The sequence below is a fragment of the Camelus bactrianus genome, chromosome 11, assembly GCF_048773025.1.
Source record: "Camelus bactrianus isolate YW-2024 breed Bactrian camel chromosome 11, ASM4877302v1, whole genome shotgun sequence".
Lineage (NCBI taxonomy): Eukaryota > Metazoa > Chordata > Mammalia > Artiodactyla > Camelidae > Camelus > Camelus bactrianus.
Genome location: NC_133549.1, coordinates 85,098,916 through 85,116,279, shown reverse-complemented (window position 1 = coordinate 85,116,279; position 17,364 = coordinate 85,098,916).

Genomic DNA, 17,364 nt, shown 5'->3' with positions numbered 1-17,364 from the left:
TGAAGTAAAAGAGTGAAACTGGAGGAATAACTCTCCCAGACTTCAGACAATAATACAGACCGACAGTTATCCAAACAGCATGGTATTGGTACAAAAACAGGCATATGGATCAATGGAACAGAATAGAGAGCCCAGAAATGAACCCACAAACTTTTGGTCAATTAATCTTTGATAAAGGAGGCAAGAACATACATTGGAATAAAGGTAGACTCTTTAGGAAACTGTGTTGGGAAAACTGGACAGCAGCATGTAAATTAGTGATGCTAGACCACTCCCTCACACCACACACAACAATAAACTCAAAATGGATTAAAGACCTATAAAAAGACAAAACACAATAAACCTCCTAGAAGAAAACATAGGCTGTGGAGAAATGGAAACCCTCCTACACTGTTGGTGGGAATGCAGTTTGGTGCAACCATTGCGGAAATTAGTATGGAGATTCCGCAAAAGATTAAGAATAGACTTACCATATGACCCAGCAATCCCACTCTTCGGCGTATATTCAGAAGGAACCCTAATTCAAAAAGACACCTGCACCCCAATGTTCACAGCAGCACTATTCACAGTAGCTAAGACATAGAAACAACCTAAATGTCCATCTAGAGGATGACAGGATGAAGAAGTTGTGGTATATTTATACAACGGAATTACTATTCAGCCATAAAAAAATGAAAACATAATGCCATTTGCAGCAACATGGATGTCCCTGGAGAATGTCATTCTAAGTGCAGTAAGCCAGAAAGAGAAAGAAAAATACCATATGATATCACTCATGTGGAATCTGAAAAAAAAAAAAAAGAAAAGAAAAGACTAATAAACTTAAAATAGAAACAGACTCACACACATAGAATACAAACTTGTGGTTGCCAAGGGCAATCGGGGTGGAAAGGGACAGACTGTGAGTTCTAGATTTGTAGATAGTGACAGGTATATATAGAATAGATAAACAAGTTAATACAGTATAGCACAGGGAAATATATTCAAGATCTTGCAGTAAGTAGCTCACGGGGACATAGAATATGAAAATGAGTATATATGTATATATTCACGTATGACTGAAAAATTGTGCTGTATGCCAGAAATTGACACAGCATTGTAAACCAACTACAACTCAATAAAAATAAATTTAAAAAATATATGAAGGTCTTTCATATTTATTTATTCAGGTCATATTCATTGAGCACAATTTATTGAGTTATGCCAGAAACTGTTCTTGACTGGGAAGCCACTGGAATTACAGCTGCTATGTTGGAGGGCGCAGCACCAGTATGTGTCACACCATGGAGAAGAAAGACATTGTCAGATTTATACATTTCACATGTTGGCAAGGAGCAGTTCTGCTAAAATATAACCAGTTAAGAAATGCCTTATTGTAGGATATAGTAATGTTATGAGGGAATGCAGTGACAGAAGTTTCAGGCTCAATCTAAAAATGACTTAAAAGGGAGAGAGGAAGAGTAATATTTCATCAGGGCTTACCCAAGGATGATATTATTTTGGGGAATTATAGTCATTAGAGAGTTATACTCTGTAGTGAGTTGGCAGAGTTGTACTACATAGTGAGTTGGCGGTAATATCCCAAATGTAGGAAATATTCTGTAAAACAATCCAATTCCATTTGGGATTATCCACTCACATTTCTCAGTAGTCTAGGTTCTTTTTCTGGTATCAAATTAGAACACATTATCTTGACCCACTATGAAACTGCCTTCATTGAATTATGCCTAAGGGTAATATCCTCAGCATTTACTGAGGGACAGCCTTATGAATTTCATTGCCGCATCTGTCACGGAAGTAAGGACACTGTCTAACATCACTCATCCCTCCCTCATGTGACATTCCCTCCAAAAACGTCCCCCTGCCCTCCCTTCCCTCATCCCATCTTTCATTTGCTTTCTTTGTTTTAACTTCTGAATGCAATAAATGTAATTAAGTTCTAATGATACTAACTACATGGAACCCTGGCCATCCTCTCTCTTTGACTTCCTACTCCTTTTTATAACTCCTTAGTTCTAATTTATTTTCACTTGTGTTATTTTATTTCTTCCTTGTATTTTTTGGTAATGGGTCTTTTGCTCTGACTTCAAATAAGTAAAATTATTACTTCCTAGGCATTTTGCTATTGGGAAGAACAGCAGTGGCAGGAGGATTTGATCTTGCATGCCAGCACTGGGCAGTGGTGATGGCTGCCTGGAGCCTGGTATGGGGAAGGAAAGGCGTGCTCTGCTTGATTGGTAGTGTCTGCGGTGAGCATGTTAGGAGAACTCGTTGGCATTTCTACCAGGTGTTTGACATCTATGTCTTAAGTCGAATACATGACTATACTAATAACAAGAAAGCATAAACAAGTGAATTAATGGCTTTCTGACTTATAAACCAGTGATTTGTAAGTTTTATTGTCCCACACCCACTCTCCAAAGCATGATTATACCTATGTAAAATAAAATTTTAAAAAATTGGGATCCTTAACTGCGATAAAAAAAAATAAAATAAAATAGTACAACCACCCCTGGCCTTTGCCAGGTTCCCCTAAGATCTGGATGCCCTGATTGTAAAGATGCAGAAACTGAAACTGCAGAGGATGGAGGGCTGTCTTGGTCTCCCAACCGGCACCCTGCATGCGGGAGAGTTGGAGGCCAAACCAGGCCCCTTTGGGCAAGGAAGTGGGCCAGGATGTCCACCCCTGCGTGGCTCCTTTGGAAAGGGGTCCGCTGCCGCCGCCGAGGAAACTTTCGCAACTGCAGGCTGGGGCTGCGGCAGGGGCCGGGCGGAGAAGCCTCCAGACTTGGAATTAGAGGGAAGTGGACCCAGAGGAAGTGGGATAGAGGTGATGGCCGGTTTAACGCCAAGAGTGTCCAAACGTGCAAAGTGCGATCCCTCGGCCCTTCCGAAGGAGATGGAGGGCGCCGTCAGGTCTCGAGCCTCGGGCTGGCCTTTGCGGGGTGGGGCGGGGAACACAGAACCGGGCCCGGGCGCGGGAGCCGGCTGTGGGGCAGAGAACTCGGTGGGCCCGGGGTGGGCGACTCACCCCGGCCGCCAAGCGGCTCCAGGGCTAAGACGTGCCCCCGGCCCAGCACGGCCCCAGCCCGGCCCCTACGGGGCGCCTCGGCCGTGGCGATCCCGGCGGACGTCCCCGCGCCGCTCCCAGACAGGCGGGCGGACGGCTCGGCGCGGCCCCCGGGACACCCCGAGCCGGAGTCGGGGAGGGGCGGGGTGGGGAGGGCCCGGGGGAGGGGTGCGCAGGTGAGCGGAGGACTGGGGGTGCCCCCAGTGCCAACGAGGGGCGGGCCCCAATCAGCTGTCCTTCGCACCCCCTCCCTAGGAGCGGGGACCTCCGCCTGGGGACGCTCAGCCCTCAGTTCCCCAGCTGGTCAGTCTTTCTGCCGCCAAAAGGAAACCGGGCGGGGGTGAGGGTGGGGGGCGGCAGCGACCTGAAGGCAGCGCGGAAGGAAGTAGAGCCTCACGTGCTGGAGGTGGCAACAGCGGTGACCTGGACATCGGTATTCCCGCGCTCCCAGCTGTGTCCCTTGAGGCAAGTCACTCAGCCTCTCAGAAACCTGGTGAGATCGGAGGCGGAAGTGATTCCCACCACCAAGAAATCCTTTCCAACAACTGCGGAGCGCCTTGTGTTCTGGGCCAGATCTCTTCCTCACTTGGGTACCTGAAAGCTGGGAGGGGACTTCAGAAGCTGGGGGATTGAGCCAGGAGGGCAGGGGAGCAGCCCAGAGGCAGTGAACTTATCAAGGCTTCCCTGTCCCCACCCCCAGAGTCTTTTGGTCCCTGGGTTAACACCACCCCAGACCGTGAAAGGGGGCTGTGTGCGCTGGCAGCTGCTGAAAGGGAGGCAGCCTGGTGACCAGATGGGCTGGTGGCCTCTAAGGTGACTTGGCTGGAAAAATGCCAGCAGGACCCAAATTCTCGGAGGAGATAAGGGAGCTAATGGATATGCAAACTTGCACCTGAGCCTCTGGGGGAGGGGCTGGAGGCCTTGGGAGCAATTGGCTATTAACAGGGAAGGAAAAAGCAGTCTGCCCCATCTCCTGCTCCCTTCGACCCTTCCTCCAAGAGCCAACACAGGAGCCATCATCAATCAGAGTCATAAACTGCAAGATTCTAACTTTGTAAATTGGGGAAACTGAGGCCTACAGCTAATCCTTGGGAAGAATGAGCCAAGTGCCTGAATTGCCAGCCATTTTCTAACACCTTGATTTTCAGGCCAGGCATTTCCCTGCTAGCCTCGGGTCTTCTGTGTTGCCCCCTCCCAACTCTATCCTCCTGAACAGTAGCACCCCTAGCCTCATTCCCTTCTCCCAGGTACAGAGAGGGAAACCAAGAGTGCCCAGCCTGGGGAAACTGCTTTGTTCAAATCTGGCAGGACAAGCCATGCAGATCCCACCCTGGGCCTCCCTGGAGAGTAGGGGTGGAGGGCTGGCAAGTCAGGTGGCTTCTTCCCTCCAAAGTGAAAGGGTGGGTGGTAAAGGGAGGGAACTTTTGCCAGATCTTGTCCTGAATTTGGAGAATATGGTGCTAAATTTGAGCAGACTCCATAGTGACTCTGGGGCAGGAAGACATCTGGAGCAGGAAGCCCTGCCAGCAGGAATGCAGTGTCTCAGCATGAGGCTTGGTGTGGGCTCAGACCACACATACACACACACACACACACACACACCCAATGTACACTCCACTCTGGGCACCTACCCCCTCCCTGTGCAGATAAGCCTGAGCCCTCCAGTGAGGGGGCTGGGATCCCCCTTTCCAGGGGCCACGTGTTGCCCTTCCTTTTGCCTTCTGCTGCCCTGACTGTGGCAGCCCTGTCACCACCCAGAGGGTACTGTGGCCTGCAGGACCCCTTCTGCAGTCCCTTCTTCATCCTGCCTTCCACTGTAGGAGAATCAACTTCCTTTGAGTGATGCTTGCAGGAGTGGAAGGGGCCACACAGCCACCCCGTCACTGCCTACCTGAGGAGGGAGCAGCTGCGGTGAGTTCCTGAGACACATGACAGCCCCAGCAGAGTCATCCCTCAGGCTGAGGCCTGCAGCTCTCAACCTGCATGGGGAGGTGCCAGCTTCAGGAAGCACATTTCCTGCAAGCTCAGCAGCGAGTGAAGCCCTGTGGGAGGAACAGTAAAGCCAAGAGCCTGGGGCAGCTCCTGCCAGACTAGAGATGGCTGGAAGCTGTGGGGAGGAGCCATCCCTTGTGGCCTGGAAGGCTGCCTCTGGGGATGGTGGGTCAAAAGCACCCCAGGGCAAGCGAGAAATCCAGGAGTCAGCTTCCTGGTTCCACCCTCAGCCTAATAACTACCGCTTCTGAAGAAATTCACCCCCAAGGTGGGGCTGGCTGTGTGGCTGCTGAGAGCTCTGATGTTGAAATCCTCGGGCTCCAGGGAGGAGAGCTGGCTGCCACAATCGTAGAGGTGGATTTTAGCTTGAATTCATCCAGCCTTGGAAAGGCATTCAACAGCTCCCTGGCCTGCCTGTTTCACATGTGTCTCCACTCCTGGTTTGTTCTGCATTCCTTAGAGCACTGCTGGCCCTGCATGGTTGTCACAGGTGGGGATCTGACCATATCAGCATTCCAATCCACCTTTTTCAACCTGTCACTTCCCTGCTGAAAATTTTCAAAGTGTCCCCAGAACTTCAAGGTGAACTTCAAACCGTATCTTCCAGCTTTCAAGGCTCCCATCTTCCTTTCCAGTCTTATCTCAGTTTCCCCTTCAGCCACTGCCCTAAACTGAGCACCCCACTTGCATTCACCCCCTCACTCTGCATTTCTCTCCTCCATCTATCCATGTCTTGTTCATCCTCTCACACCCATGGCCCCTGCTCTGAACTCTCAGGATGCTCTGGTGTATTCCACATGAGCTCTTTGTGCTCTCTACCATGTAGCATTATTTCATTCATGCCAACTCAGTCACTGCCACTCGACTATTATATTTAGGAAGAAAGAAAAGTGCTCTCTCTGTACTCCCACTGTACCAGGACCCAAGAATTGACTTAGGGGTGAATCCCATTTTGTGAGCATTCTCCCTGCCAAGGGCTACACCTGACACTAGGTGGCACCAAGGAGCCCGTCCCACTTGGGACCAGATGTTCTGACCTGACAACTCCTGAGGCACAGATACCCTTGATCTTTCCTATGAAAATAAAGGCAGCCATCCAGACAAAAGGTAAGACAATTATATCAAGGTGTGAATTATATCCTGGTTCCTGAGGAGGCAACACACAATCTCTGCCAAGATTCCTTCCAAATAGAGACAGCACAGAAGCATCCACTGAAGCCAAGCTTTGATCTTTCCCTCAGGCTGACTAGGGGACAGCGTGGGTCTAGGGCACCCAGCAGCACCCATGCCCCTTTCTGACATGGCCTCTGGGGTTAGGACTGGGGATGAAGGGTGAATCAAGCCAGAAATCTGGCAGAGGGCCACTGCCCCCTACCTGATTCAAACATACCCCCAGGGCAGGCAGCCTAGCACCAGTTTTCAAGTCAACCACCAATGAAGCCAGCTGGAGCTCCCAGGAAAGAGGCAGGCAGACCATCCCTGGCTTGAAGGCAAGTACCATGGTGGTTGGTGGTCCTCAGGGATGGTGCACTGCTGGGCTGTCCCTCCCAGGCAAGGCTAACTTGCAGCCCTGTCGAAGGTTATTCCTGGGGATGATCTTTCTCAAATGGGTGCAGAAAACCTCAGGTGAGTGCAGGAAGTCATCTAGCTGTGGCCTCCTCTCCTGCCCACCCAGATCCTCTGGGTGAGTCAGCAGTGGGTCCTGGCAGCATCCACACCTAGTACAGTGAAGGGCACATCACGCAAGGCCAGCTGGTGCCGGCAGAGCATGACTGTCTCACCAAGACAGGCCAGGCCAGAAGGGGGCTCGGAACCTGCCTCCTGTTTACTGCTGGCTCTCTAGCATCCCTTCCCCTGTCCAGGCTTCCTCTACCAGGGATCATTCCAATAAAACAGGTATCTTTACAAAAGGGTGCAGGAAGAGTATGTCCCTCCACTAAAAGGCGCAAACCTCAGGGGATGGGAATAGCTCTGTGGTAGAGTATGTGTTTAACATGCACAAGGTTCTGGGTTCAATCCCCAGTGAATCCATTAGAAAAAAATAAATACACACACACATACACAAAAGAATAAAATAATGCCATTTGCAGCAACATGCATGGACCTGGAGATTGTCATTCTAATTGACGTAAGCCAGAAAGAGAAAGAAAAATACCATATGATATCACTCATATGTGGAATCTAAAAAAAAAAAAAAAAAGGAAGACACTAATGAACTTGTCTTTGAAAGAGACTCGCAGACATAGCAAACAAACTTGTGGGTTACTGGGGTAAAGGGGAAGGGAGGAGATAAGTTTGGGAGTTTGACATTTGCAGATGTTAACCACTATATGTAAAAATAAAGAACAAATTTCTATATAGCACAGGGAACTATATTCAATATCTTGTAGTAACCTTTATTAAAAATATGAAAACAAATACATATATGTATATGCATGACTGGGACACTCTACTGTACACCAATATTGACACATTGTAACTGACTATACTTCAATTAAAAAAAAGAAAAGAAAAGGAAATCTTACCATGGAGAACAAGAAAGAAAGAAAGAAAGAAAGAAAGAAAGAAAGAAAGAAAGAAAGAAAGAAAGAAAGAAAGAAAGAAAGGAGGAAAGAAAGAAAGAAGGAAGGAAGGAAGGAAGGAAAGAAAGAAAGAAAGAAAGAAAGAAAGAAAGAAAGAAAGAAAGAAAGAAAGAAAGAAAGAAAGAAAGAAAGAAATGGGCCCCTTTTTAATAAATCTTACTAGCACTACTTCATGCGTAGGTAAAATGGGGTTCTTCCTAGAAGGGGAGATTTAAGGAGCCTGATCCCTAAATCTCTCTCCCATTGGCTTTTATTATATGGAAGTGTACAATTTGAGATAAATTTTTAGTCTAAAAGCTGGCTCTTACTGACTGTTTTTGCTAAAAGACAAATAGTCTATAGAGGGGTAATATTTTAGATCTTCCCAGCTAATTAATTGGTTGGCTACTAGTTAAAAAGAAGATGGGGATGGGTAATACTTTAGGAATGCATGAACAGCCAGAGGAAGGAGGGGCCACAGAGCTAGATTTTGCTAATTTCACAGTCTTGCCTGGCTTAGTCCAATAACCCACTTGAGATAAGCAATGAGTAAGCTTATAGATGAAACATCATTGGTCCTAAAATATGAGGCATGTGGTAATTCTCTAACTAGGAGTTGAAAGGAATAGACAGGCAACCATTCATTAATGATGCAAATAGCATCTTATATACAGGTGGAAAATTCTTACATTTTTTAGTAAACAATTTTTTACTCAAATTCTCTCAAATCCAACAGACATGTTTCTGGGGGGAGTTTTTTTTTTTTAATTGGTGTAATAGGAGAAATGGACAATGCCATTCATTTATTCATTCAATCATTCTGTGAATAAATTGACCAATGTTCCTTCTGTGCTTACAGGGGTCTGGTACAGGGATTCTGGATACAAAAGTAATGGAAGACAAAGCCCTGCCTCTGAAAAGGTCACATCTGCTTTGGGAGATGAATGGCACATACGTGAAACAACTGGGGAAAACACAAGTCTTGATAAAATCAAATGTTAGGGTGCTTGGTTCAGACTGCAAGCACTATAGAAACTCTGAAGCAAGAAAGATCACACAAGGAGAGAAAACAGAGCAGTTACTTTGAAAGGGATTGCATGAAGCTGCTCTTCCTGTCTCAGATGTCAGCAGTAAACTCTGTGCCTCTTATCACCCTGGGAAAGACTGAAATCAAGACTGTGTGATATTCCACACCTGTCCTGGACAAGTCTAGCACATCCCACTCTGAGCACAGTCTACCAAACACCTAGAGAAGGAACTCAACCATGGTCTCTTGAAACTTCTAAAATAATTTTAAAAAATGAAAAAGAAACAATTTCTATTCTTGGTGTGTAAGTTCTTTGTGATTCATTATGAGCTTCATTATTCTGGTCTGTGGATTGTGATTTTGACCTGCTACATCCACAAAGTCAGGTTCATTTTTGTTCAAATTTAGGAAACTGTTGCCACAATTCCATAATCTAATATGCAGTACATATTTGAATGTACAAGCCAGCTGTTTGGTAGAATATCCTTTAGTTTGAGTTTTACCAATTGTTTCTTCATAATTAGTCATTTTATGTCTTAGAACCCATCTTAATTTGTGTTTCCACGAGGCCAGTCCCTTGGGTCGGGGAACTGAGGCAGTCATTTCAGGTCCAAGCTTGAGGGCTTATCATAGGCACTGTACCTTACCCATGTTGATGAAGCATCATTGAATTTAAATTTCAAATTTTCTGTCTTTAACAGTCTCTCAAAGAGCCTATGAAAGACACTAACAGCACGGACCCTTTCAAGTGTCATATCTTTTTTGTAAACCCCTGGATCCCTCACCCTTTCAGGGATGGCCCTGGCCCTATTCCTACATGGTGGTGAGAACAATCTAAATCCATTTGGACATGTCAGCACTTTTCCTCAATTCTGGTTCAGTTCTGGAGGCTTCTGAGGAGCTAACTTTTCATGATCCAAGAATGGGAATCTGCTTGATGAACTCAACTCTCCCTGCAGGTATCTACTGACCTGTGACCACCATGGTTGGTGCCTGGGCCTTGGTTCACACAGGCCACTTGGAAGATTGTCTCCATGGTACTTTCTGGACTCCTGGCTCTTTCTACTACTTTCCTACCACTCTCAAGCATGGACAGCAGGAAACTTGGTGAGTGAAATGAAATCCCTGACTTCCTAGGCCTTGCTGCCTCCCCGGAGCCCAAAGCAGGCAGAGTCTTTCTCTGTGTAAATCACTGATATGTGAATGTAGTCATCACCTCTCTTCTCAACCCTCCTTCCTCCAAATCTTCAGTCCTTTTCGGGTAAGAAAATCCTTCTCTTACCCGAAGTTTTGCCTTTACTCAAATCTTGTATGTAGACTAGTTGTTCTCAAAGCATGTTTCCTGGTCCACTAGCATCAGTATCACCCAGGAACTTGCTAGCATGCAAAGTATCTTCCACCCCAACTAGTCCTACTGAATCAGGAACTCATATTAAAGTAGGATCTGGTAATCTTTAATAATCTCTCCAGATGAATTGGATGCTAGATAAAGAAGTTTGAAAACTACATATCTACACATTGAGTTCTTTTTCTTCCCCTCATGCATTGGTTTTCAAAGTTTAACATACATCAGAATCACCTGGATGGTTTGTTAAAAAAGATATTTGAGTCCTACCTGCAAAATTTCTGATTCACCAGGTCTGAAGAAAGTCCTGAAAATTTGCATTTCTAACAAGTTTCCAGGTGATGCTGATGCTGCTGGCCGAGTGGCCATATTTCAGAGAACTGTTGGCCCTATAAGAGATTTTAGTTCCACAATTGTCACTTCTCTTCCTTCCATCTCTCCCAGTAAGATCCATCTAATTATTATTGCTAATGTAATCAAATGTATTCTCTAGAAATATGCTTACTTGTAGCTTTTTCCAATCCAGAACCATCTATCACAACTTTGTGAAGTTTACTTACATTTTTGAAAGCCAATATCTGATGTCACACCAGCAGTGCTTAAAGCTTTTCATCCCAGGTTCCTCTCTAATTCAAGGGCTCCCATAGCTAATCCAACTGTAGGACATCCCACAAGATTCAGAAATAGGAAAAAGGAGGTGGGCTTTTGGGAGTATCCTAAACCTTGTTTAGCACCATAGAAAGGCAGAAGATACAAGACTAAATAAAAGTCTGCGTGGACCTACCATTTCTATAAGAGGCTATCGATTTAATGAGGTAAATGTGTGAATGAGCATAAGTGACAATGAGCTCAGCTACTACTGATACTAGATAAAGAAAATAATCAGGAACAATAAACACTAAATTACCATACCAAAAAAAAAAAACATTGCATACACGAGCCAAGCAAACTTTCTGCTTACCCCAAAAGTGGTTCCAGAATATTAGACTTTGAGAATATGCAATGTGGACATGTATATGGTATGAAAGTGAGAAAGTCCTAAGCCCAAGCTGCCTTCTGTCTCTAATCAGTAACAAACCCTCCCTGCACAACCTTTCATAAGTAATTGATCCCGAAGGAATTGATCCCATTCAAAGTTGAGTAATAGTCAGAAAACAGCCACAAAGAAAAAAATCTACATAACAAGCAAAAATCAGGTGAAGGATGTTCACCAGATGAAGACATGCCACAGAATATGTTTTTCATTAATTATCAACTAAATTAAAGAAAATGTGGTCTCTAGAAATAAGAAATTAAAAGAGAGGAAAGTATTCAAATGTATGAAGAAAGGAGCTGATGAGTGAGTAGTCAAAGCTTTGGAAAGGGTGAAAGAGTGAAATAAAACCATTATAGATCCAGAAGCCACAAAGAATCAATAACAAGGGAAAGAAGGCAAGAGAGAAGCAAATGTAAAAGAACATAATTAAACAGACTCTAAGACAAAAAGGAGCATACAGAAGACAAAGGATAACTATCCTTACTGAATTAGAGGAAAAGAACAGTTTAAATAGAAAAAGGTGCTAAAGTTATAAGAAAAAGCTTTGGAGGATGCTGAAGACTTGAATCTCTTGACCTCACCTCCTTCAGGACTTTGTATGAATTTCACCACATCAATAAGCTTTTTCCTGATGGCCATAGTTAAAACATACACCTGGATTCTATCTCCCTTCCCTACTTAATTTTTCCCAAAACAATACCTGAAGTATAAATTACACTGAATGGGATTAATAGTAGCTTAGACACCACAGGGAAAAGACATAACTTCAAATAAAATGCAGATGGGGAAAAACCTGAGGACTGAATGGAACATCAAAAAGAAATAATGGCTAAAAAATGTCTAAATTTGATTAATACTCTAAAGTTACAAATGTAAGAAACACAATGAACCACAAACAAAGAACAAAGAAAATCACACCAAGACACATCATGATCAAATTGTTGAAAAGCACTAGCTGTAAGAAGAAAGTTATAAGTGCAGGTGGGGGTGAGGAAGGACACAATAATTGAGAGAAAAGTAAAAACAAGGCAGACAGCAGATTTCTAGTCAGAGCCAGAGGACAATGGGGTGGTATCTATAAAGCACTGAAAGAAAAAGTGCCTACCTCGAATTCAATAAACTATAAACACCTCCTTCAAAAATGAAAGTTAAGTACAGACTTTTTAAAGGTGAATAAAAACTGAGAAAATGTATTGCCAGCAGGCCTAAGCTACAAATAAAGTTAAATGTACAAAGAAATTCTTCAGACAGAATGTGATACCAGAAGAAATCTGGATCTACACAAAAGAATAAAGGGCACTGAAAATGGTAATATGTGATTAAATATAAGATACATTTTCCTCACTTTTAAAATCTCTTTAAATGATATTTGTTTAGAGAAAATATGCATATGTTGTGAGGTTTATAACATATGTAGAACTAAAATATAACACAATAATATATTTTTTGAGGGGAGAAGTACCCTGTTGTAAGGTTCTCAAAATATATAGGAAGTGTTATAAAATTATTTAAAGGTAGACAATTATAAAATATGTATCTTATAAACTGTAGAACAACTGCTACAAAAGAAAAAGAGTGTGTATCTAATAAGCTAATAGTGGATAAAATGGAATACTATTTTTTTTTAAGTGGAAAAGGGAGAAAAAAGTAGAAAAGAATAGATGGGACAGAAAGAAAACAAATAGCAAAAGAGTATATTAAATCCTAATATTAGTCATAGCATTACATGCAAATGACATAAGAGGTTTCTACAAGCAATCCACCTTGTACATAAAGATACAAATAGGATAGAAATAAAAAAGATAAAAAACACTGATTTAAAGAATTCTGGAGTGACTACATTTATATCAGACAAAAGAGATTTCACAACATGGAATGTAACCAGTAGTAAATAATATTTTTAGTTTGTTGTGTGCTTTGGTTAACTTCTAGAGTTAGAAATAATAATTTTTTGATACTTCTGTAAAGTTTTATCATTGTTCTCTAGGAATAGTATTTTCTGAATTCCTCATTCAAGCATTGTGGAAGTTATAGCCCCTACTTGGATCATTATAGGAATGATTATTGAATTTATTGTGTCTTTTTAAGCATCTTTGGTATGATCAGATTTTTCCCTTGTTGCTCTAACAGATTACTTTGATAGATTTTCTAATGTATAGCAGCCTTTGCACTCTTTGAATTAACCCTAATTATTCATGTTGTTTTATTCTTTACTTACAATGCTAGATTCTATTGCTTTTTGGAAAGGAGATTACAGTTATCTATTTCTTCTTTACAAAGCTTTGCTGTAAAACTTTGTGCAGTTAAGTTGTGCAGGCTTTGTCAAATGAATCAGGAGCTTCTGTATTTTGTGTGTGTGTGTGTGTGTGTGGCTTAGAATCATTTAAATGACTTAGGAACTATCTGTTCTTTAAAGGTTAGATAGATTTCACCTATAAAACCAGTAGGTAACATTTTTAGTGAAAGGTCTTTTTTACCTTTCCAATGTCTTCTGTGGTAATTGGTTTATTCAAAAAATTTCATATTTTATTACTGGGTTAATTTTGATCATTTATATTTTACTGAGAAATTACCCATTTTTTCTAGATTTGCAAATTTGTTTCATGGAGCTTCATATAATTTTGTTTTATAATTTTAAAAAATTACCAAAGCATTACTGAAGAAAAAGAAAGAGGCTGGAGGAATAACTCTCCCAGACTTCAGACAATACTACAGAGCTACTGTAATCAAAACAGCATGGCATTGCCACAAAAACAGACATATGGACCAATGGAACATAATAGAGAGCCCAGAAATGAACCCACAAACTTTTGGTCAACTCATCTTTGACAAAGGAGGCAAGAATATAGAATGGAATCAAGACAGTCTCTTCAGCAAATGGTGTTGGGAAAACTGGACAGCAGCATGTAAATCAGTGAAGCTAGGACACTCCCTTACACCATACACAAAAATAAACTCAAAATGGATCAAAGACTTAAACATAAGACAAGATATAATAAACCTCCTAGAAAAAAATATCGGCAAAACATTATCTCACACATCTCAAAAATGTTCTCCTAGAACAGTCTACCCAAGCAATAGAAATAAAAGCAAGAATAAACAAATGGAACCTAATTAAACTTACAAGCTTCTGCACAGCAAAGGAAACCATAAATAAAACAAATCAAGAACCTACAGAATGGGAGAAAATTTTTGCAAATGATGAAACCGACAAAGGCTTGATCTCCAGAAAATATAAGCAGCTCATACGATTTAAGAAAAAAAACAAACAACCCAATCCAAAAATGGGCAGAAGACCTAAACAAGCAATTCTCCAAGGAAGAAATACAAATGAACAATAGGCACATGATAAAATGCTCAATATCACTAATTATCAGAGAAATGCAAATCAAAACGACAATGAGGTATCGCCTCACACCAGTCAGAATGGCCATCATTCAAAAGTCCACAAATGACAAATGCTGGAGAGGCTGTGGAGAAAAGGGAACCCTCCTACACTGTTAGTGGGAATGCAGTTTGGTGCAGCCACTGTGGAAAACAGTTTGGAGATTCCTCAAAAGACTAGGAATAGACTTACCATATGACCCAGGTATCCCACTCCTGGGCATATATCCAGAAGAAACCCTACTTCAAAGAGACACTTTCACCCCAATGTTCATAGCAGCACTATTTACAATAGCCAAGACATGGGAACAGCTTCAATGTCCATCAACATCCAGATGACTGGATAAAGAAGTAGTGGTATATTTATACAATGGAATACTATTCAGCCATAAAAACCGACAACATAATGCCATTTGCAGCAACATGGATGTCCCTGGAGAATGTCATTCTAAGTGAAGTATGCCAGAAAGAGAAAGAAAAATACTGTATGAGATTGCTCATATGTGGAATCTAAAAAAAATAAATAATAAATAAAGAACATAAATACAAAACAGAAAAAGATTCATAGACATAGAATACAAACTTGTGTTTGCTAAGGAGGTGAGGGTGGGACAGGATAGACTGGGAGTTCAAAATTTGTAGATACTGACAGGCATATGCAGAATAGATAAACAAGATTATACTGTACAGCACAGAGAAATATATACAAGATCTTGTGGTAGCTCACAGTGAAAAAAATGTGACAATGAATATATACATGTTCATGTATAACTGAAAAATTGTGCTCTACACTGGAATTTGACACAACATTGTAAAATGACTATAACTCAAAAAATGTTTAAAAAAACTCTTATATTGTAATTTCTCTTTTCTCACTCCTAATTATTCATATTTTTACTTTCTTTTCTATTTTCTTAATCAAGTTTACACTAGGTCATCTATTTTATTGTTTTTTCCCTTAAATATGAGCATTTGGATTCACTAATTATTCTGCTAAATTTTGTTTCTCATTTCATTAGTTTCAATTTTTATCTCTATAAATTCTCTCTTCCTATATTGCAAAAAAAAAAAAAAAAAAAGGTTCCTAGTCTTTCTATAATTTCCTAGATAGAAAGCAAATTTCTTCATCTTTTATCTTTCTATTTTTTTAGGGGTGGGAGCGGAGGTAATTCAGTTTATTTACTTAATTATTTTTTTTAATGGAGGTACTGGGGAGTGAACCAGGTATGCACTCTACCACTTGAGGTATACCCTTCCCCTGTCTTTTACATTTCTTACTTAAAATTAAGGCATTATGACCATTACGATTATTTTTTAGCTTAGAGTACATCTTTGTCCCATAAGTTCATGTATGATGTGGCCTCCTTTTTCATTGCTTTCTATAGAGTTTATCATTTTAGTTTGAGATCTTCTTGACCTAATGACTATTTAAACATATATTTCTGACTTTCCAAGTACTTAATGTTTTCTACTTTTGGTCAACATTTTATTATTTATTCTTAATTTTATTGGGTTATTAATAACCTTAATTTATACTGGTTTCTTTTTGGGTATGTCTGTTATAGATTCCTGTACTTTTTGGTATATGAAGGCTGTGTACTTTCCATTGGAGGTTTCCAAAATTATTCTAAAGATTTATTAATTTGAATTTGTTGATATAGTATTCAATCTCTCCTTGTCTTTATTTTTGAGTACCAGGTTCTCTGACTCTAAAGAAAGCATTCTGATGTCTCGCACTCTAATTACATTTTAAATAGGTTTTAATAGGTTTGCTGTATGTATTTAACTCCTATTTTATTAGGTGTAAGAAAGCTTATGACCATTATAACTTCTTCATAAATATTGTGCTTTTTATTCATACATTATATTCACCTGTATCCCATTCAGTACTTTTACATATAGAATAGTGCATTCATCATAAGTTCACATAGTTTGCCGAAGTTTTAAAAGTAAACACATGCCTGTAACTACTCGGCAGATCAAGATACAGAACAGTAGTTCTCAGACTGAGGTTGCGGTCCCTCGTCGCGGGGCAGAGGGTGAAGGAGGCGGCAGGTCTTGTGCGGCCCGGCTTGGATGGGCCAGGGCAGGGGCTACCACAGGAGGCCGGGCCAGATCCAGGGCCTGGATTTCGGGGTCGGGGCTGCCGCCTCAGCTGGGAGGTAGAGGGGCATCTGCCCGGGGCTGGAACGTGGGGCCTGAGTGTGCCCCATGGTGCCGGAGGCAGCGGGCGAGGCAGGCCACTCTCCGGCCCTGCCCGGCCTGGGTACCAAAGGCGCCGCGGCCTCTGTTGCGTGATGTATGCGTGGGGGGTTCTGGCGGGCGGGGCGAAGGATCCGCCACCACCACTCTGGCCGCCTCCACCGCTGCTGCTTTTGCTGGAGGCCGGGTGGATGTATGGGGCGGCGGGGCTCCTGGCGTCTGTGGTCCCCTCGTTGTGGTGGCTGCCACCTCCACCGACGACGGGGTCAGTGGAGAAGATGATGCGATCGAGGAGCAGCCCCTAGGGCGCCTGGGGTTCCTGGGCGGGGGCAGCTTGTCTGTCACTCGAGCAGGAGGCATGGGAGGGGTTTCATAGGGAGATAATGTACCTGGGGAGGAGGCTTGGATTGTAGGGTAAAGGGTGAAGGCGTCTAGGCCTGCTCTCTGCTCATTTTGCAGGCTGGAGTGGCAGTAAGCAGCTGCTGCGGTCATGTGTATGACCTGAGGGTAGGGTGGTGCTGCTCATAACCAGGTCCCGCAGCTGAGGGCGTTGCCCATTTGACAGTGTTTTTAATTGACACACATGTTTTAGATACTCCTTGACTATGGTGCTAGTCTCTCTTAGTCCTCTGTGGTGCTTAGAAATAGTGGAAGATGTAGGTGGAAAAGAAAAGAAAAGGAAAAAAAAAAGATATAGAACAATATCAGCACCCCAAAGTCCTCCTTGAAGCCCTTCCCAGTCACTGA